At 41.0% G+C, this 19,532-nt stretch overlaps 1 protein-coding gene across 1 annotated transcript in view; it reads right to left on the bottom strand.

Annotated features, from left to right (window-relative positions):
• Nucleotides 1-6,369: 6,369 nt before the first annotated feature.
• KHDRBS1 (KH RNA binding domain containing, signal transduction associated 1) overlaps nt 6,370-19,532 on the bottom strand; it is a 44,513-nt gene continuing 31,350 nt past the window's right edge. The window contains exon 11 of the transcript XR_014023456.1: nt 6,370-9,151. The gene's annotated coding sequence lies outside the window, so the exon portion shown is untranslated. The remainder of the gene's footprint in view (nt 9,152-19,532) is intronic.

The raw sequence follows: 19,532 nt of genomic DNA on the forward strand, positions 1-19,532 counted from the left end.
TGCTGGAGAGGATCTGTATCCATGAGCAGCCCACAGGCACTCAAACTCAAAAGTATCCCCAATTGGACTTTCATCTTTCCCTTGGGCTTTGTTTCACTTTGGTCCACCCCAGCCAAAACCTGGGAGTAGTGGCGCTTGCGGCTAAGCCTACCTACTGGGGAGGCTGAAACAGGAAGATCGCAAGTTCTAAGCCTCTCTGGACAACTTGTCGAGACCCTTTCTCAAAATAAAAAAATAAAAAGGAGTTGGAAAGAAGTGTAGCTCAGTGTTACCACCCTGGATTCATTCCCCAGGACAAAAAACGCTGGAGTCATTTCCTTCTTTCCCTCTGCCCCCACATCCAATCTGACCTAGTCTTGCTGACCCTAAATTCTAATAATTTCTCATATTTGACCCCCACTCTCCATTCTCTGCCACCCACCACCTTAATCCAGATCCTGATTTTTATTCTGCCATTTCCAAGCCTTAAAATCCCATTTCTTGGTTTTTACAATGAGATAGGAAATATTCACCTTGTAGGTCTTCATGAGGAATAAATGAGATAACCCATGTACAACAGTCTGTTTTAATCAATGTTAACCATCATTGTTATATTTGGCAAGTACTTAACCCAGAGGATGAATTGGATAAATGAGCTGTTGCTATTAAGGGTTATTATGAGTTATTCTCTCAAAAGAAAAAGACTTATAGGGCTGAGGCTATTGCTCAGTAGTAGAGTGCCTGCCTTGCACATGTGAAGCACTGGGTTTGATCCTCAGCAACACATAAAAATAAATAAAGTTATTGTCTCCAACTACATCTAAAAAAATATTTTAAAAAAATGAATAAGACTTATAAACAGTCTTAATCACCTTGTAGCTACATTTCTTATCACAGTGCTTGGCACATGGTAGACATCAATATTAAATCAATTGAATGAATTATCTATTTAATTAATAGATATCTACAGAGCTTACAGTCAAGTGGGAAAATATGGATAAACAAAATTCTGTAGTAAGTATGTAAGAAGGGAATGATTGGCATGGAGGAAAAACAAGAGAGGATGGAAGTTTCCAGTTTAAGTAGGATGGGCAGAGTAGACTTCACTGAAGACACTGAGTGAGTCACACACAGAAACCACGAGAAAGGGAACATTCCAGGCAGAAGGAACCACCAGTGTAAGGGCCCTGGGGCACAAGTGTGCCTAGTGCATTTAAGAAATACCAAGATCATGCTGGGGGTGTAGCTCAGCGGTAAACTGCTTGCCTACCATGTTGAGGTACTGGGTTTGATTCTCAGCACCGCATATAAATAAATAAAACAAAGGTCCATTGACAACTTAAAAAGTATTTAAAAAAAATAAGATCATGCTGGGAATGGTTCCACATGCCTGTAACCCCAGTAAGTTGGGAAGCTGAGGAAAATTACAAGTTTGAGGCCACCCTCAGCAGCTTAGCAAGACCCTGATTTGAAATGAGGACTGGAGCTATAGCTCAGAGATAGAGCACCCCTGGATTCAATTCCTCTTTACCAAAAACATAATAAAATAGTAAGGTCAGTGTGGCTTTACTATGTAGAGTTGTGTGGCTTTTACTATGAATGAGATGGGGAGTCCTTGGAGGGTTTGAACAGACCCCTCCCATGCTGGGGATTGAATCCAGAGCCTGTGAGGTAAGCACTCTACCACTGTGTCTAAACTTTCCGCAGTGTCTAAACTTCCTAGGTTTTATTTTTGAGACAGTCTTGGTCTGTTGCTCAGGATGGTCTCAAACTCCTGGGCTCAACCAATCCTGCCTTAGCCTCCCAAATAGCTGGGACTATAGGCATGTACTACCATGCCCAGCTTCCATTTTAAAGAACCACTCTGCTCTGTGAAAAAAAACTTCAAGGGCACAAAAATGTAAGCAGAGAAATGAGACAGGAGGCTATACATTGATCTTAGCAATGAGATTTTGATGCTTCGACTACCTAGGGTAAGAAGATGAGACATGGTTGGATTTTGGACTTGAAGGTAAAGTCAACAGGACTTGACATCTTGGCTGGGGGGGGAGGGAGTACATTAGTCCTTACCTGGGGGCAGAGGGAAGTTGAGGCTCAGGGAGGAAAAATAAACATCCCTGGATCTCTAAGCAGAGTAGAATCCAGTACTGATATTTTTCTTTCTTTCTCACTCCCCCACTCCATTATTTACTTATATGCATATGCAGTGCTGAGAATCTAACTCAATGCCTCACACATGCTAAGCAAGTGCACTACCGCTGAGCCCCAGCACCAGTCCTTAGTCATTTTTATTTTTTGAGAGAGGGTCCTACAAGTTGCTGAGACTGACCTCCAATTTGCAGTCCTCCTGCCTCAGTCTCCCAAATAGCTGAGATTACAAGTGCATTCCATCATGCCCAGCTGAGATTTTTTTTCAAATAAATTCTGAAAAAAAAAATGGAAAAAAAATCTGATAGAATTGGCCTCTTTAGAGGGTGCTAAATCTATCAAATTTCAAACCCTGAGAGCCTAACACAAACTGGCACATAAAGGGCACTCAATTTGTATGACGTTTGCTACATGAAAGTAGTGGCAAATCAGCTCTTGAAAGGAATCCTAGGGCTGGGGTTGTGGCTCAGCGGTAGAGCACTTGCCTTGCACGTGTGAGACCCTGGGTTCAATCCTCAGCACCACATACAAAAAATAAATAAGTGAAATAAAGGTATTTTGTTCAACTACAACTAACAAATAAAATTTTTTTAAAAGGAAACCTAGTTTAAAAAAAATGATTTCAGGAATATTCCACAGAAAACCAAAGCCAGACCATTCTTAGTAATACATTTTAATTCATCAGGTCAATATTTCTTAGCAACTACTACATCCTGGGCACTGGCGATACAGAGGTAAATGAGTGGCTTGCCACTCATTAGTGGGGAGACATAATAATTGATATATTAGGCAGTATGTACCAAGTTCAGAGGCAGACAGAGGGTGACTTAACTCTGATGGGAGGGAGTGAAGTCTTCATATGAGATGACATCAGTTTCCGAGATGTGTTTGCTTGTTGTGCTCCTATCAGGAGGCAATGGCTTGCATCTGGTAATTGCCTATGGGGTTGGTGGTAGGGAAATGTGTTACTGTGAACCTGTAACATGGAAGGTGTTGGGGTTGTGCATAGTAAATACTAATGTTTGCTAATGCCCAGCGTCCATTTCTCCTTCTTCTGGTAAGAAAACCAATTTTCTCTTGGTGAACTACCTTTCCTTACTCAGTCCATTTGTGGTTTGGTGAGATTGCCTTACCTTGCAGTTCCAGTGGGCAGATGACCCTGAATTGGCAAATCAAAGCATTCCAATATTCCTGCCACCCCAAGCTAGTGACTGGATAATGTTGGGGGAAGTGTCAGGCTAAAAGACATACAATCCCAGGATCTATAATTAAACTATTGGGGGAAAATTTTTTATTCCCTCCTGGGATGGGTAAGCAAATATGATATAAACTTGGAGCTCTTGGTGGCTACCTTGCCACTTTTGGGGAAGAACTTAGCTGACAAGGAAACATTATCAAGAAATCACCATCTAGGCTGGAGATACAGCTCGCCCTGCTTGCACAAAGCCCTGGGTTCAATCCCCAGCACCATAAAAAATAATAATAAAAATAAAAATTTTTTAAAAATCACATTCTGGCCAGGGCACAATAGTGCATGCCTATAATCACATCAACTCAGGAGACTGGGGCAAGAGGAAGGCAAGGACTAGGCTAGCCTGGACAATACACAGTCAAGAAAATAGAGCTAGGGCTGTAGCTCAGTGAGAGTGCCCCTGTGCTCAATCTTCAGTACTGCAACCCACTCACCCCTGGAAAAAGAAAAAAAATATATATTGTGAGGCTGGAGATGTGGCTCAGTAGTGGAATGCTTGCCTAGCGTGAGGCCCTGGGTTCAATCCCCAGCATTGCCTCACTCCCCTCAAATAATCACTTTCTAAGGGCATCATTTAAACTTCTGGATCCAACCAAACCTGAAGGCTTATTGGACTTTCCTGTTACAAAAAGTAACAGAAACAAGTTTGGTTACCTGATAACTGCAACTGAAATAATTTAATATACTAATCCTCGTATCTACCAGAAACATCTAGAGATTTGGTCTTTTCATATCTGCCTCCTATAGAGTCCCTAGAAAAAATAATCATATGATGGCAGGATATTGGTTAGCCTCTTGTCCTCCAGATCTGTAACTGCATCTCTGCTGCTTTGTGACCTTAAAGCCCTCATATCCTCTCTCTGAGCCTCTATTTCCTGAGTAACTTGTTCTCTATTGGCTCTCCCAGGAGTCTTGAGTCTTTGAGGAAATGCCACTGGCTCCAGGGCAATCCTGTGTCCTTTTCCTTTGTCATGTTATTCTGGGGCCAAGGCATAAAGCTGGCCAGTGTGTCCACTAGATAGTGATTTTCAACCTGGACTATGCAGACAGCTGGTGGTAGATAGAGGAGATGCTAAAACCACAGGATAAAACAACACAGCTTTCTGGAAGCAGTTTTGTCAAATGGAAAAGGCATTTTCAGTATTAAAATGTAGTTGTTGGGGGCTGGAGTTGTGGCTCAGTGGTCGAAGTGTTCGATTTTCAGCACCGTATATAAATAAATAAAATAAAGGTATATCAACAACTAAAAATATATTTTTAAAAATGTAGTTATTAGGCTGGGGTTGTGGTTCAGTGGTAAAGCACTTGCCTAGCATGTGTGAGGCACTGGGTTCAATCCTCAGCACTACATAAAAACTAAATGAATAAAACAAAGATATTATGTCCATCTACAACTAAAAATATTTCTTAAAACTCTAGTTATTAAGAACATCTTATCTGGAGCCAGATTTATATGGAGTCAAATCGCAGCCTCACCACCTATTGGCTGTACAACTTTAGGAAGTTACTTAACTTCCCTATGCCTATTTTCTCAAAATAAAGTGAGGATGGAGTTATTACCTACACTGTTTGCAATTATGATGAGGATCAAGTTAGTCTGTTTAAAGTGTATAGAACAGTACCTGGTGCCTAATAAGTGCTACTTAAATATTAGTTATTATCAAATCATGTATTATATATGAAGGCTTTGGATAATGTTACCTGCAGTTCTAGCCCAGACTGTCAGGGATTTGCTCTCACTTTCTCATGCCAGTAAGAATACTTACATCTCATTTTCAATATAGAAACCTACAAGAAATTCTAGACGTCTTCATGTTCTTTCAAATTATTGGGTCATCATTTTCACTCCATGCATACTTTAGTCCTCCCATATAACCTTCCACCTCAGGGCCACCTACTCACCAGTACTCACCTAAATATCCCCTTATGAAAACAATAAACCATAGGGTTTTGATAGCTAACGTACTTGCAAGTGTGGAGGTAATGAAGCTAAAGCATGAACAAAGGTGCAAGGTAGGCTATGTTCTAGGAATGAGTTCATCTTCCCTTAAAAAAACTGAAGATGAGGTTGAAAAAGTAGGTTCAGTTCAGATCACTTGAGGATCTTGAATGCTATATAGGTAGTAAGGAACTTATTTTTAAAAATGTAGTAATAACTACATTATTAAAAATATGTATTTTTTAAAACTACATTTTTAAAAATATATATTTTTAGTTGTTGATATACCTTTATTTTATTTATTTATATACGGTGCTGAAAATCGAACCCTGTACCTCATTCCAAACAGACTTACTTTATAATCTGTTTCATCTGGAAGATTCTGATAATTCCTCTTCATTGTTGTGAGAATTACTGATGGAGATAAGTACATGGGAGAGAAATCCTGTATGAGAAACAGTGACCCATCAGGAGGTGGAGAGGATTTTTTTTTAACATTTATTTAAACCATCCCACTTCTAAGGATGGCCTGAAATTCAGTCTCACATTGGTATTTTATTCTCTTGCAAGGCATATCTTAACCACCAGAGAGCGCCCACTACAAAGAAATCAGAGCACTCAGTTCATAGAGCACGGGAAATTAAGCTGGGCATCTTTGGGCAGGATATGAGAATCTTGGAGCTCCTCAATGGTAGGGGTGAGGCATGCTGCACAACCTAGAGTTTGGTCATATAAGATAAGGGGGGCTGGGGTTGTGGCTCAGCAGTAGAGCGCTCGCCTAGCATGTGTGAGGCCCTGGGTTCAATCCTCAGCACCACATAAAAAATAAATATTGTCTCCCACTACAACTAAAAATAAATAAATAAATCTCTAGAGGACTAGGGATGTATCTTAGTGGTACAGTGCTTGCCTGACATGCATGAGGCCCTGGGTTCGACCTCTAGCCACACACACACACACACACACACACACAAATGGTTCAGTAAGACTAATCAACCATTCTTAAAGAAAAAAAAAATCTAGGAAGGCAGAAGAGTAGGGAAAGGAACCAGGTTATTTGGGAGCTTGCCTCCATCAACATCAAGACCCATCAACTCTGCCTCGAAGCCACTAGATCAAATTTCTTGGAATACTGTCAGGCTAGCTAGTTTAGCTAGACCTGGGAAACTAGATGGGACTGCAGTGTGAGGGAAGGGGAAAGGAAGAGTGAGGGTCATCTCTTGAGTCTTTAGAGTGGTATCTACGTGGCATCAGACCTTAGCCTCTAGGTCCATCAGAAAAGATGATGTGATCTAGTTCCTTCAGGATATTTTCAAATCCTTTTTTACCTTGTCTTTCCACTTATCTGCATAAAGACAAGAAGGGACTTTTTTTCCTTTTATAAATGTCAAAATACAGGCCTAAAGAAATGTGAACAATTTACCTAAGATCACAGCACAGTTGGGTCTGTGTTCAAGAACAACAGCTTGAGGGGGCCCAAGTAAGGAAAGGTAGGCAAAACAGCCTTCAGAGTGGTAAGCACTCGCTCCAGGCCAGGCCTCATACAGGCCCCTTCTAAGTTCAACTCTGCTTCTAGACCCCAGGCTGCCGGCCCCACCTCCACACTTCCACCACCCCCTGAGAGCCCATCACCCTGGCAACAGCCAGAGAAAGGTCTTTCTAAAATATTTATGGCTCAGAACAGTCCAGAGGCTAGGGGAAGGTTGATGTCATCCTTCTCCACTTGCAGAGGTGACCGACATGTAGGGTCACCAATTCAGAGTACTTAAAGGAAGATCCCTAGGGACTAAATGGGAGGAGGGTAGAGGGTGTGTGCTACAGGTGACAGGACTGCCAAGACCTATTGGGCAGGAATAGAGCAGGAAGGATGTGTTGAGCAGTGTTATGTTTAGACCCCACGCTAAGCATTTCAAATACACTTCATTTGCTTCTCAGACCTCCTTCAGTAGAAAGGGATTGTCATCCTACTTTTAAGGAGTAAACAGGCCTGAAAAATACAGGGATTTGGGGTCTAGATCTGTTTTGCCCTGTAAGCTTTCCAGTAAAACTTGGTGTCCTTCAAATAAAAATCCTACACCTAAGGGTGGAGGGGTATGCCTGCAGAGGGGCCTCACCTAATGCAGACTCCTCAATGACCCACTATCTGTAACTAGGATGCCATCTGGCTCCCTCCCCACTGCAACTCCTCCCTAGTCTGGTGAACTGAAAGGACTATGGCCACAAAGTAAGGCCTAAGAGACTAAGAAGCCAAGGAAAGTACAGCCTCAGCGGCCAGCCTTGGACTGAGAATCACCAATGCAGAGTGACAAATTTTTTCATCTAGGACTTTCCTAGTTTTAGCTCTGAAAGTCCCATATCTCAGAAACCTGACAGTTTCAAAGCACTTGTCTGATGAAGCGTTTTCTAACCTTAGCCAAGTTATTTATTCTTTTTAAGCCTCAATTCCCTGACATGTAAAATAAACATAATGGATTGGAGGATTAAATGAAACAGTGCATACAAATGCTTGACATAGCTGGGCATGGTGGTATTCACCTGTAATACCAGCAACTTGGGAGGCCGAGTCAGGAGGATCACAAATTCCAGGCCAACCTCAGCAACTCAGTAAGGACCTAAGCAACTTAGTAAAAACTTTTTTCAAAAAAAAAAAAAAAAAAGGCTGGGGATGTGCCTCAGTCGTAAAGTACCCCTGGATTAAATCTTTGGTACCCCCAAAAGGTATAATTAGCTACTATTTATAGTAATCAACAATGAAGATAAGCAGGTTCAGATGTTCAACAGCTTGTCCAATGTAAATCAACTGACTTCAAGGTCCCTTTCCACTACACCTCCTAAGAATGACTCCAAGCTCATTAAAATATCCTCAGACATAGTTAAAATGCAGACAGTCTTCCTCCTTAAACCCAGTCCTAGCTCTTGGTTCCTTTGTTAGGATAAATAACCTGAAGGTCTAAGGGAAGAGTGCAGCACTGGAGGTCCCTAATCTCTCAAGAAGCTCTGTAAATCTCAGCTAGGCCTAGGACCCAGGAAATCAGAAGCCTTTCAAAAGCTGACTTCCTAATCCTTCAAGAGAAAATGTTAAGGCAAACCATTTGGCCCAGAATAGCTCTAGAAGGGGGGCTTAGGCCCTTTCCCAAAGCTAAGAGAAGCTACCAGAGTGGGACCATTTATCACTTGACCAAACCTTTATTGAGCTCTTCAGGGGCAAATACTGGTTGGAAAACAGAATACAGATGTAAAGTAGAAAAGCCCTACCTTTCAAGACCTTTTTTGAACAAGTAATCAACAATAAGAGAAAAACAGGCTCAGCAAGTAATTAACCCAAAGTAAATGAACCTCTGCATTTGGTTTTCCCCTAGCCCATTACTGAGGAGATGAGGATTACTCTCTGGAAGTATCCAAGGGCTCTGATGCTGACAGCCACCAAAGAATTTCTGTATGGTGTGAGGAATAGGAAGTGAAAGTAGGGTGTTCCAGTCAGTTCTGTGACAGATTAAGGGGAAGCAGACTGGGAATGGCACAGTGGGAGGTGCCAGTCTACGGATCTGGAGGGCCATGCTAGGGACATTGTTAGTTCCACTCTTTTAAAGTCTTGAGCAGGTAGAACTGTTAATATGACAGTCCCCTACTGCCCTGAGGATTCCATTCTGAGTCTAAGGACTCTTAAAGGATGATCCTGGCTGGTTTTCTGTGGTTAATTCAGACAGATCAAGAGGCGGGGTGAGACAGAACTGTTGATCTCCTCTCCATGGTTTCTCTGTGCTCAGCAAATGCCCCAGGCCAGCCTTTAAACAACAGGTAGTTCTCTCCTGGTTACTGGAGTTCTCTGATAGCTGCAAAGAAACAAAGTGGAAATTAAGAAACATGATGCTGCCTTATCAAGGGGTTTCCCAGCCTCCCATCTGGCTAGGCCGCCTTCCTTCAGTCCCCCCATCCCATAGTACAACTCTAGGTGTTTCCTTCAGTACACAGATTTCTAGGTATGCAGATGAGTGGAAAAACAGCAATCCATAGCCTATTAGCTGTCTCTTTACTCTTAGATAATAAAAATGGAGTCCCACACTCTATACCTCCCATCCTTGGCCATGCCTGAGTAGAGTGACCCAGGAAGGCTTTAACTATAGGAGAGACACATCCTAAGCCTGAGGCACAGGAAAGGGGTCTCTGATCTCATACTAAAGCCTATAGCAGTGCTTCTCCTTTTTAAAAAGACATTTATCCCCCCTCCCCAAGTCAGTAACCCGGAACCTTAATTTTCAATATTATCCTATTACAAGACTCCCTCCCAACCCTCCAGTGCTGAGATTGAACCCAGGACCTGGCACATAAATACTGGGGACTGAACTCAGGGCACCACCGAGTTACACCTCCAGTCCTACCTACAGGCCTTTCTCATTTTGTTGCCCTCACCTAATAAGGTTTCCTATAGAGATGTATTATCAGCAAGTGAAGTTTAAAATCAGAAATCTGAGCCGGAGGTATGGCCCAGCAGTAAAGCACTGGCTTACCTTGCTGGTGACCCTAGATTTGATCGCCAGCACCCCACACAAAAATAATTAATAATAATAATAAAATCAAAACAGAAATCTAGAGTTGGGGATAGCTCAGGTGGTAGAGTGCTTGCCTTGCATGCACAAAGCCTTGGGTTCAATCCCTAGCACCACAAAAACCAACCAACCAAACAAACAAAACCCAGAAATCTAATGTTATTCTCCACCAGTCACTAATTTAATGGTCTTCAGTGATACCCTCAGAATAAGGTCTAGTTTTCTACTTCACCTTAAACCTGCTGCAGTTTACCCTCTGCTTAGATAATGTGCTCCATGTCCTTTCCCCAAACCATCTCCCAAGCCCTCTGCCTAGCTAAGCCTTCCTTTTGTATCAGTTTAAACACTATTTGCACAAGGAAAACCCTAGTTAAGTTGTATACCCTCAAAGCATCCTATCCTTTTCTTTTTAGAACTTGTCATAATCAAAATTAGCTATGTAACTAATAAGTTATCTGTTTAGCGTCTGTCTCCCCAAATATTCTGTTAAGCCAGGACCATTTTATGTTGTTTACGCTCCACCAAATCTCCAGAGCCTAGCACACAGTAGGTGCAATAGTCAATTTATTTAAAAAAATAAATAGGACTGGGGATATGGCTCAAGCGATAACGCGCTCTCCTGGCATGCGCGAGATGCTGGGTTTGATCCTCAGCACCACATTTAAAAAATAAGTAAATAAAGATGTTGTGTCTACCAAAAACTAAAAAATAAATATTAAAAAAATAATAAAATAAATAAATAAAAGAACAAAAGTGACCATTTGTACTGATTTCTGGAGACAAGTTTATGAAGAATTCTATCAGAACACAAGGTATTTCTTTTTCCTTTCTTTTGGCTGTGCTAGGTCTATCACTGAGCTATACCCTCAGGCTTTCTTTCTTTTTCAAAAGGAGATGAAGAATTTGTTTCCCACATTCCAACACAAAAAGCTGAGATGGGGAGCACCCACCTCTAAAGCTGCTGGAGTCATAAGACACCAGAGAAGAATTACCCTGAGTCAATCTGTTCCCAAACTCTTCTATCTCAATTTCTTATCCAATACCGTGCATGGTACCTGGTGGAAAGTGATTGGCTGCCCTGAACTAGACAAAGCCCTTCTTCACATCTTAATGCAGTATTAAGATCAGAAATAGTAGCCAAATTTCTGGACATGTGTGCTATTTAGCTGATTAATTTGGGCTGATACCCTAGTTAGGCCTCATACTATCTAGAAACATCAAGCTTTTTGTTTTTTTTTTTCAGGAGTCCAACTGCCCCTCCAAAGCCTCCTTGAAGCATGAATCTGCCAATATCTAGGTGGGGGAGGCACAGGGCTAGCCTGTGCCCCTGCCTGAAATGCACCCAAAACCAATCAGCACAGTATGGGAATGTGGACACTCACTGCTCAACAGATCTAGCATCTTTGGTCAAGGAGTGCTGAGAAACTGAGGATCAATCACATGCCTATGAATTCAATTCTTTTCCAGATACAAGTCTCCTTTCAGAGGAGAGATGGTTAGGTGAATACTAAATGAGAATGTTCACTCGGCACCAAAGTCCCAGAACAAATGATAAGAGCAGAGGACTCCAGCTCAGGGGCTGGAAAATTGATTCCAGGTGTCAGTGAACATTTCTGCTCTGTATTCCCCCAACAAAAGGATTTAATCTGTAGCTTGAGTGTAGCCTTCTTGGGAGCTCAGGGCAGCAATCAGGCCAAAGTAAGACTACAGTGCAATGCCCACCATAAGGCCTTTATTTCTAAGGGGCTTAGAAGAGACAGGCCTATTTCCTAGGCCAGGAAATAAAAGAGCGGGCAGTTAGGCAGTTTGGTGTACTTTTTCCCCTCCCCCTAACAGCTGCTATCTCAGACAGCGGTTTCCAGTCTGTCTGTTCAATGCTATTAAATATTCATCAAATGTATGCTAGCTTTAAACATGCAATGACTATTAATCTGAAGAACAAGAGGTACGTGTGGATCTACAAAGACAGAAGGGGAAGACTCACAAGGATTAATCTTTTACCTTCAGGAATCTGGAAAACAAGTCAGGGGCACCCATCCTATACATATACACCAAGATCAGGAACTACTTTCAGTGTAAGCTGATCTTCTGGCTACTCTAGTTACAGAGGAGACTAGGAGGCAGCAAAACAGGAGTGGGAAGACTTGGGTCTGAACTCCAACTTTCTGACACATAAGTTTCCAACTCTACATACCAGGTTTAATCCTCACCTCTTAGTGTTATTTTACAGAATTAAATGAGATGCTGTATATGATATCCCTAGCACAGAGTCAGCACAGAATTTAAGGCTTAAAATAGAGGCAGAGACCTCATCCATTCATGACTTGAAGAGAACGGTAATGTACCAAAGCTTTCTTCTATCAGTGGGTCAGAACCCTGAATATTGGTATCTGATTCACAAGTTGAGTGAAAGGTATAGGATGTGAGGAGACTCCATTAACAAATGGCAAAACCCTAATATCTCGTCCTCAAATGGCCCAATACCTGGATGGAGAGAGGATTCTGTCTTGAGAGAGGCAGGAACCAAAGACCTTCAGGCAAGAGGGAGGCAGGAGGAAGTCAAGGGAGATGATCCCCTTTACCCTACCACAAAGGAATGATGCCATTAAAGTGGCAGAAAGCTTCTCTTTTACTTCTATTTCCTACCTTGCTGGCACAATTACAAACAGAGATGTGGTTCAAGCCCCTCCTTGTATTTCTTTTTTTTTTTTTTTTAACATTTTTTTAAGTTTTTTTTTTTTTTTTAGAGAGAGAGAGAGAGAGAGAGAGAGAGAATATTTAATATTTATTTATTTATTTTTAGTTCTCGGCGGACACAACATCTTTGTTGGTATGTGGGCTGAGGATCGAACCCGGGCCGCATGCATGCCAGGCGAGCGCGCTACCGCTGAGCCACATCCCCAGCCCCCTCCTTGTATTTCTTAAGGCGTTAAGCAGTTCCCTAAACTTCAGCTTTACAAAAGCAACACTGGGGTTGTGACTCAGCAGCAGAGTGCTCGCCTAGTACGAGCAAGGCCCTGGATTTGATCCTCAGCACCACATAAAAATAAATAAATAAAATAAAGGTATATTAAAAAAAATACTAACCTATTTTTCTAGCCTATACATATAGCTAGTATTTATTACATGCTTACTACATGTTATGCTAAATATTAGTTGCATTAGCTCACTCAGTCTTTACAACTGTACTATTTCGTAAATGGATTTATTATAGATAATAAAACAGATACTTAGGGAGGCTAACACACATAAGATCCTCAAAACTAGCTTTGGAGGAGGTAGAATTTAAAATCTGTCTATTTAAAGCCATAATAAAATGGTATGGTATTTGTTTCAGTGTGGCAAATTCTTAATTATCAGGGCTGAGGATATAGCTCAGTTGGTAGAGTGCTTGCCTTGCATGCACAAGGCCCTGAGTTCAATCCTCAGCACCACAAAAAAAATCTTAATTATCCTTTAAGACGGAACTTAAATGTTATTCTTTTTCTTTCCTTTTTTGGTACTTAGGATTGAATATAGAGGCGCTTTACCACAGAGCCACATCCCCGCCCTTTCAGAGACAGGGTTTCACTAAGCTGCTAAGGTTGGCTTTGAATGTGCAATCCTCCTGCCTCAGCCTCCTGAGCTGCTGGGATTACAGGTGTGCAACACTGCACTTGGCTATCACCTTCTTTCTCTGGCATTCCCTAAGCCTGTCTCCTACAGGTCTCTGGTATTCAGTGCAGCAGCAGAACACCATCATCTACTACTGTAACAATGGAGAATTTTCTCCCATTAAACAGTTTCTTGAGGATAAGGACTACAAATTGGATGCAGAAATGTGACTCAGCATAGCCAGCATAAGGCCTAAGTGGTCTCAGCAAATGTTCACTGTAATAATATTCCTGCATAGGAATTCTTCTTTCAGGACACAGAATGACTAAAAATGTTCCCTAAGATGGTTCTGGCTTGGCAGTTGGAACTTCTAAATTCCATTACATGGTTGAAATTGATCACAGAACCCAAAATCAGACTGCCTGAAAATGAATCTCAGTTCTTATATAACAGCCGTGCGGTCTTTGATAATTAACTTTTTTAGACCTCAGTTTCATTATGTATAAAAAATAGAATAATATCTACTTCACTGGTAGAGAAAATAAATAAACATTAGAATTGACAAAATGTAATAGTAACTAAGACTTTTTTTCCAGGATGCATCTCACATTTGCTGTGAAAAGAAATCATGTTAGTTTAATTGGAAGTGTTTTTCCTTTGCAGCACTTAATGATTCATTTCAAAACAAATATCCTTTACAGTTAATGAAATAAGGTATTATTTTATAGAAGCAGCATGCTTTCAGAACAGAGAATGAACTCTGGTATACAGAGAATGGTATACAGTAATATTAATATGCTCCTCTCCCAATTTGCTATGCAACCAATGTAAATTACTGAATCTCTCCTAGAATCATCTGCCTCACTTGTAAAAGGGACACACACAATAGGCATTCAAACCAAGTTCTCTTTTCCCTTAGCCAGGCAAAGTTACCTATTTTCCCTTTCTTACATTCCCCTTCTTTTAAATGAGGTAAAGATCAGCAAATGGGACAGACTGAAAAGTAGTAAAATGAAGAAAAAAATTTAAATTACTTACTACTAGCATAGATAGCAAACAGTAGCCTCTGTACGTTCACACAAAGAACAACAGTATATCAAAAGAAGGAGCTCACTGCTGCCTTATGCATTCTAACCAAGAAATGATCCTTGGGCAAAGCCTTGGAGGACACAGAACTTCAAAATCGTGAGTCAAGCCAGGCACAGTGGTGCATGCCTGTAATTCCAGCTTCTAAGGAGGCCGAAGCATGAGGATTTCAAACTCCAAACCAGCCTGGGCAACTTGGAGACCCTCAGTCTCAAAACAAAAAGGGATGGGGATGTAATTCAGTGGTAGAGGGCTTGCCTAGCAAATGCAGGGTAGGGCCCCAGATTCAATCAAACAAACCTGAGCCAAACATCCACCACCACCTCTATCTCCATCCCCCTTCTGCCCCTGGTTCAGGAGCATTCTGCATAAGCATAGACAAGAGGCCAGCTGAGTCCCAACTCAAAGGCTGTTATTCCTTAAACAAAAAACAATCTAGAGTCTATTCCATCGCTGGTAGCCAAAAAGCCCTAAAAGCTGCAGATGCACTTCATTCTTAGCCTGAGGCAGAGAGGGGAAAGAAAACAAAAGTGGAAAAACTCTGAGGCTATTTGATAACTGCTTTATCCCTAGGTAAGGAAAGATGAGAGTGTTCCTTCAGCATTGTGTCATTGCTATGAGTCTGCTGGCTCTATGGAAACAGGGTGAGTGAGGGTTGATAGTGGGAGACAGATATGCTGGAGCTAAGTTTCTGAGCTTCTAGAACTACATGTGGCCATGCATAATACTAGAACAGTTTCATTTCCACTTTTTTTTTTTTTTTTTAAAGAGAGAGTGAGAGAGGAGAGAGAATTTTTAATAATATTTATTTTTTTTAGTTCTCGGCGGACACAACATCTTTGTTGGTATGTGGTGCTGAGGATCGAACCTGGGCCGCACGCATGCCAGGCGAGCGCGCTACCGCTTGAGCCACATCCCCAACCCCTCATTCCCACTTTTAACAGCCTACAGTATAATGCACAGGACATGCTTTGCAGTCACCCATACAGGGATCAAATCTCAGGTCTACCACTCATAGCCAGTCTCACAGTGATGCCAAAGCTAGCCAATCAGCTAATATTTATTATTTAGCAGCTATCATGTGTCAGAAATTGTATTAGTCAACCATTTTTAGTAGTACCTACTTCAAAAGGCAGATCTATAGATGCCTTGTGCTTTTAATTGGCGGCGGGGGGGGGGAATGTTGGGGCGAGTTTACTGGAAATTGAACCCAGCCCTTAAAAAAAAAAATTATATTTGGAGACAGGGTCCAATTAAGTTGCTGAGGCTGACCTCAAATTTCCAATTCTCTTGCTCCAACCTACTGGGATTATAAGCATGTGCTACCATACCAAACTAGACCCATAGGTCTAAGGTCAACTGGTAATTTTGGTTTTTGTTTATTCACTTCTGAGGACTGAAATAGGGGCACCTTGCCACTGAACTACATTCACAACCCTTTTTATTTTTTGAGACAGAGTCCTGTTTAGTTGCCCAGATTCATCATGGATTTGTAATTTTCCTGCCTCACCCTTCTGAGTTGCTGGAATTATATGTGTATGCCACTATGTCCAGCTTGGTCAATTGATTTTATTTATTTATTGATACTAGGGATTGAACCTAGGGAAACTTAACCACTGAGCAACATCCTTAGCCCTTTTTGAGACAGCCTTGCTAAGTTGCTTAGAGCCTCGATAAATTGCTGAGACTGTCCTTGAATTTTCGATTATCTTGCCTCAGACTGCCGAGCTGCTGGGATAATAGGTGTATGCCACTGTACCAGCTGATCACCGATTTTTGACAAGGACATCCATTCAATGTTGGAAGATTAATTTTGAAAAAAATATTTATTTTTTAGTTGGACACAGTATCTTTTATTTATTTATTTTTATGTGGTGCTGAGGATAGAACCCAGGGCCTTGCATATGCTAGGCGAGCACTCAACTGCTGAGCCACAACCCCAGCACCAAGACTAATTTTTTCAACATCCAGATATTCACAACAGAAGAATCTGAACCCCCACCAAAGAAAAACGGCAACAATAAGAAACCCTTACAATTCAATCATAAATAAAACAGACAAGGGCTGGGATTGTAGCTCAGTGATAGAGCACTTGCCTCAATTCTCAGCACCACATATAAAGGTCCACTGACAACTTTAAAAAATAGAAATTTATTTAAAAAAATAAAAATAAAACAAGACAAATAATCTAATTTAACAGCAGGCAAAGGATTTTTTTTGGGGGGAAGGGAACTTTACCACCGAGTCTTCCCCCCACCCCCCACTTTTGAAATAGGATCTTGTTAAATTGCTCAGGCTGGCCTCAACTTGTCATCCTTCTGCCTCAACCTTCTGAGTCACTGGGATTACAGATAAGCTGGCAAAAGTAGGTAAAGGATTTAAAGACATTTCTCCAAAGACAAATAACTGGCCAACAAGTACATGAAAAGATGCCCAATGATAGTAATTAGGAAAATGCAAATCCAAACCACAACGAGATGCCACTCCATATCCACTTTGATGACTATAATAAAATGGAAATTAACAAATGCTAGTGAAGATATGGGGAAATTAGAACCCTCATGCATTGCTGGTGGGAATGATGGAGACTTCGTGAATAATAGTTTGACCATTTCCATAAAAATTTAACATAAACCAGGCATGGTGGCATACACCTATAATCCCAGCAACTCAGGAGGCTGAGGTAGGAGGATCGAAAGTTTACAGCCAGCCTGGGCAACTTAGTGACACCCTGTCTCAAAATAAAAAACAGGGTTAGGGATGTGTAGCTCAGTGGTAGAATGTTCCTGGATCAATTTTAAAAATTGAGCAAACTTCTAATACTCGGAGTTGTCTATCTCAAATGAAAGGGACTGCTTATGTTGTTATTTGTTTGTAGTGCCAGGGATCAAACCCAGGATTGGATAGGCAAGTGCTCTAACACTAAGCAACACTCCCAACCCCTGAAAGAAATTGCTTTTGAAAGCAGTGTTTCTTATGACTAGTTTGAAATACTGATATGTACTATAACATAGATGAAACTTGAAAACATATGAAAAGTGAAAGTCAACAGAAAGGGCACATCTACACAATTCCATTTATATGAAATGTCTAGAATTGGCAAATTCATAGAAAGATTACTCAGGGGTTGGAGAGAGTGAGTGAATACTAGTAGGTATCATACTTTCTTTTTAGGATAACAGAAATATTCTGGCAAAAAAAAAATATATCACTTTTAAATTTCATGTTATATGGCTTTTTTTTCCCCTTCCTTATAGTGTTAATAGAGTAGCATTTATTCCTGCAAGATGAGCTGGGACCCATAGAGGTTGCCTATGATGTATGAATTTCATCTCAATTAGAAAAGAAAACCTTTACTAAACTGTTTAGCACATGCCTGTAATGCCAGCAGTTCAGGAGGCTGAGGCAGAACAATCACAGATTCAAAGCCAGCCTCAGCAATTCAATAAGACTGTAATCAACCTAGTAAGAACCTGTCTTACAATGAAAACTAAAAATTCAAAAATAAAAAGGAAGGAGGGCGGCCTGGGGATGTGGCTCAGTGGTTAAGTGCCCTTGGGCTTAATCCTGGGTACCAAAAAGAAAAGATCAATACCTTGTTTTTTAATTTACTTTTATGTGGTGCTGAGGATCAAACCCAGGGACTTACACATCCTAGGCAAGCACTCAACCTCAGCCCCTTAATGACTTTTTTTTCTGATGATAAAGAGTCAGAGAAGTTAGAGATTTGTTTTTGTCTAAGGTGACAAAGGCTAAGACCAGGCAGCACCAAGACAAGTACTCAATCTTGCTTGGCTGCAAAGCTTACAGAACTGTAATAAAGTTCACAGGTAGTGAGTACCAGAAAGTTATAGAAAATACTTGGATCAACTAAGATACACACAGGAAAGACAGATCACCAGCAAACCTGATTCTGCCTTTTCTATTACAAATCTTGAAAATGAAACAGAAGTTTCCCCAAACTTTTAATCCATTTCTCTTGCTGCTGCTTTTTTCCCTACAGTGCTGGGGATCAAACCCAGGGCCTCCCATGTGACACAAGCGGGAGGAAAAGGAGCTGGAGATACTGGTCAGAGGATACAAAGTAGCAGGTATGAACAAGTCTAGACATCTGACAACGTGAGGACTTAATTATGACTTATTTTGCAGATGGAATTCACACTAAATAAGACTTAAGCTACTCTTGCCACAAAAACTATGTAAGATGATGATAATTTGCTTCACTATAATAAGTTTTTGTTTTTTTAAAGAGAGAGTGAGAGAGGAGAGAGAGAGAGAGAATTTTTTAATATTTATTTTTTAGTTCTCGGCGGACACAACATCTTTGTTGGTATGTGGTGCTGAGGATCAAACCCGGGCAGCACACATGCCAGGCAAGCGCGCTACCGCTTGAGCCACATCCCCAGCCCTATAATAAGTTTTTAATAATCTTTATATATTCCATATCATGCTCAATAAATATACACAAATAAAATTTATTTATAAAAAAGTCTACCCTGCAGGCTAAGGTTTTGGCTCAGTGGTAGAGTGCCTGCCTAGCACAGGTGAGGCACTGGGTTCGATACTGAGCACCATATAAAAAAATAAATAAATAAAATAAAGTTTATATATATATATATATAAAGTTTTATATATGTGTGTGAATATATGAGATAAATAAATAAATACTGGGGAAAAAAAAAGAAAAGAAAGCCTACCCTAGGAAGAGTTGAAACTAAATCCTTTTAATTAAGGGATTTCCTCCCCTAAATTTCCTAGCCATTAGTGTGACCAACATCAAACTAGGACTTCCTGAGTGCCTAGAACCATTCACCCAGGTTTTGTACACATGACTCTCCTTAAAGCCTCCAGATCTCAGAAGTTCCTGGCTGAGAGGCAGTTGTAAAAGACGTAAAGACTTGAGTTCTAAGAGGTCAAATTTTCACTCTCAAAAGCTACATCTAGGGCTGGGGATGTGGCTCAAGCAGTAGCGCGCTCGCCTGGCATG

This window comes from Spermophilus citellus, assembly GCF_964194105.1.
Source record: "Spermophilus citellus genome assembly, chromosome: 9".
Classification (NCBI taxonomy): Eukaryota; Metazoa; Chordata; class Mammalia; order Rodentia; family Sciuridae; genus Spermophilus; species Spermophilus citellus.